The 6,985-nt window shown below is 26.6% G+C and overlaps 2 long non-coding RNA genes across 2 annotated transcripts; both read left to right on the plus strand.

Annotated features, from left to right (window-relative positions):
* The first annotated feature begins 1,880 nt into the window (after nucleotides 1-1,880).
* Nucleotides 1,881-2,830, plus strand: LOC129960123 (uncharacterized). Its single transcript, XR_008783535.1, has 2 exons — nucleotides 1,881-1,955; nucleotides 2,754-2,830. It is a non-coding gene; the product is annotated as an uncharacterized LOC129960123 (long non-coding RNA).
* Nucleotides 2,831-4,484: 1,654 nt separating this feature from the next.
* LOC129960129 (uncharacterized) lies at nucleotides 4,485-5,443 on the plus strand. Its single transcript, XR_008783536.1, has 2 exons — nucleotides 4,485-4,568; nucleotides 5,367-5,443. It is a non-coding gene; the product is annotated as an uncharacterized LOC129960129 (long non-coding RNA).
* The last annotated feature ends 1,542 nt before the right edge of the window (nucleotides 5,444-6,985 follow it).

Raw genomic sequence — 6,985 nt, forward strand, 5'->3', positions numbered from 1 at the left:
CTGAGAATGGGATTTGATGTGTAAATTTTAAGTCTCTGAATTTTTAAAAATAATTATTTTTGTCCTGATGTGTATGTGTTTTACATTTCTTTAACAATACTGCATATTGAATTTAAACATTTTTTGCTTACCTTTTATAGGTATAAAAAGTTATGAAAGGGACTTGGTTGAAATGCAAAGAGGGAGCTAAACTAATCTTAAGACATTAATCAGGTATGTATTTTTTTTGTTTGTCTTTCATATTTTCAATTTTTTTTACTTAATTACCACTTTGTGTTCATATTTAAATGTGTTCTAATGTAAGGGATGAGAAAAAAGTAACATGAATTATAAATTGGTTCTTTGTTCTTGAATTGGAGAAATGTGTCTTGATACAACAAATCATGAATTTAGGGCATAAAGTCAATGTTTTTCCTTCTTGCCACTTTCTATTTGTATTTTTCATTCTTTATGCTTGTTGCTCCTGACACAGAATATTCGATCTCATTATTCTCATTTTGATATTTTACTTCTAATTCTAACGTTAACCTAAAATGTTTGTATTAAAGAAAATACTTCTAAGACTATTTCTTTTAATTTCAAATATTCGAACATTTCTAAGTGTTATAAAGTCTGATTATGTTTCTCATTCCAATATAGACTTTTCTCAACCTTTTTATAGAATTAGAAACTGAAAATATTGCTTTTTTAGGATATAAGGTATTTGAAAATGTAAAGTTTATTTCTTTGGCGTATCAAGAAAAGTATGATCAGTTGTTGCTACATTTAAATTTTAATTATATCTAAAATCACAGCTACACACTAGTGTCAATGCAGAAGGAATTCTGCTTTCTCTCTGATGAACTTAATAATTAATCTGTATTTCGAAAAACTGAGAATGGGATTTGATGTGTAAATTTTAAGTCTCTGAATTTTTAAAAATAATTATTTTTGTCCTGATGTGTATGTGTTTTACATTTCTTTAACAATACTGCATATTGAATTTAAACATTTTTTGCTTACCTTTTATAGGTATAAAAAGTTATGAAAGGGACTTGGTTGAAATGCAAAGAGGGAGCTAAACTAATCTTAAGACATTAATCAGGTATGTATTTTTTTTGTTTGTCTTTCATATTTTCAATTTTTTTTACTTAATTACCACTTTGTGTTCATATTTAAATGTGTTCTAATGTAAGGGATGAGAAAAAAGTAACATGAATTATAAATTGGTTCTTTGTTCTTGAATTGGAGAAATGTGTCTTGATACAACAAATCATGAATTTAGGGCATAAAGTCAATGTTTTTCCTTCTTGCCACTTTCTATTTGTATTTTTCATTCTTTATGCTTGTTGCTCCTGCAACAGAATATTCGATCTCATTATTCTCATTTTGATATTTTACTTCTAATTCTAACGTTAACCTAAAATGTTTGTATTAAAGAAAATACTTCTAAGACTATTTCATTTAATTTCAAATATTCGAACATTTCTAAGTGTTATAAAGTCTGATTATGTTTCTCATTCCAATATAGACTTTTCTCAACCTTTTTATAGAATTAGAAACTGAAAATATTGCTTTTTTAGGATATAAGGTATTTGAAAATGTAAAGTTTATTTCTTTGGCGTATCAAGAAAAGTATGATCAGTTGTTGCTACATTTGAATTTTAATTATATCTAAAATCACAGCTACACACTAGTGTCAATGCAGAATGAATTCTGCTTTCTCTCTGATGAACTTAATAATCAATCTGTATTTCGAAAAACTGAGAATGGGATTTGATGTGTAAATTTTAAGTCTCTGAATTTTTAAAAATAATTATTTTTGTCCTGATGTGTATGTGTTTTACATTTCTTTAACAATACTGCATATTGAATTTAAACATTTTTTGCTTACCTTTTATAGGTATAAAAAGTTATGAAAGGGACTTGGTTGAAATGCAAAGAGGGAACTAAACTAATCTTAAGACATTAATCAGGTATGTATTTTTTTTGTTTGTCTTTCATATTTTCAATTTTTTTTACTTAATTACCACTTTGTGTTCATATTTAAATGTGTTCTAATGTAAGGGATGAGAAAAAAGTAACATGAATTATAAATTGGTTCTTTGTTCTTGAATTGGAGAAATGTGTCTTGATACAAGAAATCATGAACTTATGGCATAAAGTCAATGTTTTTCCTTCTTGCCACTTTCTATTTGTATTTTTCTATCTTTATGCTTGTTGCTCCTGCAACAGAATATTCGATCTCATTATTCTCATTTTGGTATTTTACTTCTAATTCTACCGTTAACCTAAAATGTTTGTATTAAAGAAAATACTTCTAAGACTATTTCATTTAATTTCAAATATTCGAACATTTCTAAGTGTTATAAAGTCTGATTATGTTTCTCATTCCAATATAGACTTTTCTCAACCTTTTTATAGAATTAGAAACTGAAAATATTGCTTTTTTAGGATATAAGGTATTTGAAAATGTAAAGTTTATTTCTTTGGCGTATCAAGAAAAGTATGATCAGTTGTTGCTACATTTGAATTTTAATTATATCTAAAATCTCAGCTACATACTAATGTCAATGCAGAATGAATTCTGCTTTCTCTCTGATGAACTTAATAATTAATCTGTATTTCGAAAAACTGAGAATGGGATTTGACGTCTAAGTTTTTAACTCTCTGAATTTTTAAAAATAATTATTTATGCCCTGATGTGTATGTGTTTTACATTTCTTTAACAATACTGAATGTCAATTTAAACATTTTTTGCTTACCTTTTATAGGTATAAAAAGTTATGAAAGGGACTTGGTTGAAATGCAAAGAGGGAGCTGAACTAAACTTAAGACATTAATCAGGTATGTATATTTTTGTTTGTCTTTCATATTTTCAAGTTTTATTATTTAATTAACACTTTGTGTTCATATTTAAATGTGTTCTAATGTAAGGGATGAGAAAAAAATAACATGAATTATAAATGGGATCTTTGTCCTTGAATTGGAGAAATGTGTCCTAATACAACAAATCATGAATTTAGGGCATAAAGACAATGTTTTTCCTTCTTGCCACTTTCTATTTGTATTTTTCATTCTTTATGCTTGTTGCTCCTGCAACAGAATATTCGATCTCATTATTCTCATTTTGATATTTTACTTCTAATTCTACCGTTAACCTAAAATGTTTGTATTAAAGAAAATACTTCTAAGACTATTTCATTTAATTTCAAATATTCGAACATTTCTAAGTGTTATAAAGTCTGATTATGTTTCTCATTCCAATATAGACTTTTCTCAACCTTTTTATAGAATTTGAAACTGAAAATATTGCTTTTTTAGGATATAAGGTATTTGAAAATGTAAAGTTTATTTCTTTGGCGTATCAAGAAAAGTATGATCAGTTGTTGCTACATTTGAATTTTAATTATATCTAAAATCTCAGCTACATACTAATATCAATGCAGAATGAATTCTGCTTTCTCTCTGATGAACTTAATAATTAATCTGTATTTCGAAAAACTGAGAATGGGATTTGACGTGTAAGTTTTTAAGTCTCTGAATTTTTAAAAATAATTATTTATGTCCTGATGTGTATGTGTTTTACATTTCTTTAACAATACTGCATATTGAATTTAAACATTTTTTGCTTACCTTTTATAGGTATAAAAAGTTATGAAAGGGACTTGGTTGAAATGCAAAGAGGGAGCTAAACTAATCTTAAGACATTAATCAGGTATGTATTTTTTTTGTTTGTCTTTCATATTTTCAATTTTTTTTACTTAATTACCACTTTGTGTTCATATTTAAATGTGTTCTAATGTAAGGGATGAGAAAAAAGTAACATGAATTATAAATTGGTTCTTTGTTCTTGAATTGGAGAAATGTGTCTTGATACAACAAATCATGAATTTAGGGCATAAAGTCAATGTTTTTCCTTCTTGCCACTTTCTATTTGTATTTTTCATTCTTTATGCTTGTTGCTCCTGCAACAGAATATTCGATCTCATTATTCTCATTTTGATATTTTACTTCTAATTCTAACGTTAACCTAAAATGTTTGTATTAAAGAAAATACTTCTAAGACTATTTCATTTAATTTCAAATATTCGAACATTTCTAAGTGTTATAAAGTCTGATTATGTTTCTCATTCCAATATAGACTTTTCTCAACCTTTTTATAGAATTAGAAACTGAAAATATTGCTTTTTTAGGATATAAGGTATTTGAAAATGTAAAGTTTATTTCTTTGGCGTATCAAGAAAAGTATGATCAGTTGTTGCTACATTTGAATTTTAATTATATCTAAAATCACAGCTACACACTAGTGTCAATGCAGAATGAATTCTGCTTTCTCTCTGATGAACTTAATAATCAATCTGTATTTCGAAAAACTGAGAATGGGATTTGATGTGTAAATTTTAAGTCTCTGAATTTTTAAAAATAATTATTTTTGTCCTGATGTGTATGTGTTTTACATTTCTTTAACAATACTGCATATTGAATTTAAACATTTTTTGCTTACCTTTTATAGGTATAAAAAGTTATGAAAGGGACTTGGTTGAAATGCAAAGAGGGAACTAAACTAATCTTAAGACATTAATCAGGTATGTATTTTTTTTGTTTGTCTTTCATATTTTCAATTTTTTTTACTTAATTACCACTTTGTGTTCATATTTAAATGTGTTCTAATGTAAGGGATGAGAAAAAAGTAACATGAATTATAAATTGGTTCTTTGTTCTTGAATTGGAGAAATGTGTCTTGATACAAGAAATCATGAACTTATGGCATAAAGTCAATGTTTTTCCTTCTTGCCACTTTCTATTTGTATTTTTCTATCTTTATGCTTGTTGCTCCTGCAACAGAATATTCGATCTCATTATTCTCATTTTGGTATTTTACTTCTAATTCTACCGTTAACCTAAAATGTTTGTATTAAAGAAAATACTTCTAAGACTATTTCATTTAATTTCAAATATTCGAACATTTCTAAGTGTTATAAAGTCTGATTATGTTTCTCATTCCAATATAGACTTTTCTCAACCTTTTTATAGAATTAGAAACTGAAAATATTGCTTTTTTAGGATATAAGGTATTTGAAAATGTAAAGTTTATTTCTTTGGCGTATCAAGAAAAGTATGATCAGTTGTTGCTACATTTGAATTTTAATTATATCTAAAATCTCAGCTACATACTAATGTCAATGCAGAATGAATTCTGCTTTCTCTCTGATGAACTTAATAATTAATCTGTATTTCGAAAAACTGAGAATGGGATTTGACGTCTAAGTTTTTAACTCTCTGAATTTTTAAAAATAATTATTTATGCCCTGATGTGTATGTGTTTTACATTTCTTTAACAATACTGAATGTCAATTTAAACATTTTTTGCTTACCTTTTATAGGTATAAAAAGTTATGAAAGGGACTTGGTTGAAATGCAAAGAGGGAGCTGAACTAAACTTAAGACATTAATCAGGTATGTATATTTTTGTTTGTCTTTCATATTTTCAAGTTTTATTATTTAATTAACACTTTGTGTTCATATTTAAATGTGTTCTAATGTAAGGGATGAGAAAAAAATAACATGAATTATAAATGGGATCTTTGTCCTTGAATTGGAGAAATGTGTCCTAATACAACAAATCATGAATTTAGGGCATAAAGACAATGTTTTTCCTTCTTGCCACTTTCTATTTGTATTTTTCATTCTTTATGCTTGTTGCTCCTGCAACAGAATATTCGATCTCATTATTCTCATTTTGATATTTTACTTCTAATTCTACCGTTAACCTAAAATGTTTGTATTAAAGAAAATACTTCTAAGACTATTTCATTTAATTTCAAATATTCGAACATTTCTAAGTGTTATAAAGTCTGATTATGTTTCTCATTCCAATATAGACTTTTCTCAACCTTTTTATAGAATTTGAAACTGAAAATATTGCTTTTTTAGGATATAAGGTATTTGAAAATGTAAAGTTTATTTCTTTGGCGTATCAAGAAAAGTATGATCAGTTGTTGCTACATTTGAATTTTAATTATATCTAAAATCTCAGCTACATACTAATATCAATGCAGAATGAATTCTGCTTTCTCTCTGATGAACTTAATAATTAATCTGTATTTCGAAAAACTGAGAATGGGATTTGACGTGTAAGTTTTTAAGTCTCTGAATTTTTAAAAATAATTATTTATGTCCTGATGTGTATGTGTTTTACATTTCTTTAACAATACTGCATATTGAATTTAAACATTTTTTGCTTACCTTTTATAGGTATAAAAAGTTATGAAAGGGACTTGGTTGAAATGCAAAGAGGGAGCTAAACTAATCTTAAGACATTAATCAGGTATGTATTTTTTTTGTTTGTCTTTCATATTTTCAATTTTTTTTACTTAATTACCACTTTGTGTTCATATTTAAATGTGTTCTAATGTAAGGGATGAGAAAAAAGTAACATGAATTATAAATTGGTTCTTTGTTCTTGAATTGGAGAAATGTGTCTTGATACAACAAATCATGAATTTAGGGCATAAAGTCAATGTTTTTCCTTCTTGCCACTTTCTATTTGTATTTTTCATTCTTTATGCTTGTTGCTCCTGACACAGAATATTCGATCTCATTATTCTCATTTTGATATTTTACTTCTAATTCTAACGTTAACCTAAAATGTTTGTATTAAAGAAAATACTTCTAAGACTATTTCTTTTAATTTCAAATATTCGAACATTTCTAAGTGTTATAAAGTCTGATTATGTTTCTCATTCCAATATAGACTTTTCTCAACCTTTTTATAGAATTAGAAACTGAAAATATTGCTTTTTTAGGATATAAGGTATTTGAAAATGTAAAGTTTATTTCTTTGGCGTATCAAGAAAAGTATGATCAGTTGTTGCTACATTTAAATTTTAATTATATCTAAAATCACAGCTACACACTAGTGTCAATGCAGAAGGAATTCTGCTTTCTCTCTGATGAACTTAATAATTAATCTGTATTTCGAAAAACTGAGAATGGGATTTGA

This window comes from Argiope bruennichi, chromosome X2, assembly GCF_947563725.1.
Source record: "Argiope bruennichi chromosome X2, qqArgBrue1.1, whole genome shotgun sequence".
NCBI classification, from domain to species: domain Eukaryota; kingdom Metazoa; phylum Arthropoda; class Arachnida; order Araneae; family Araneidae; genus Argiope; species Argiope bruennichi.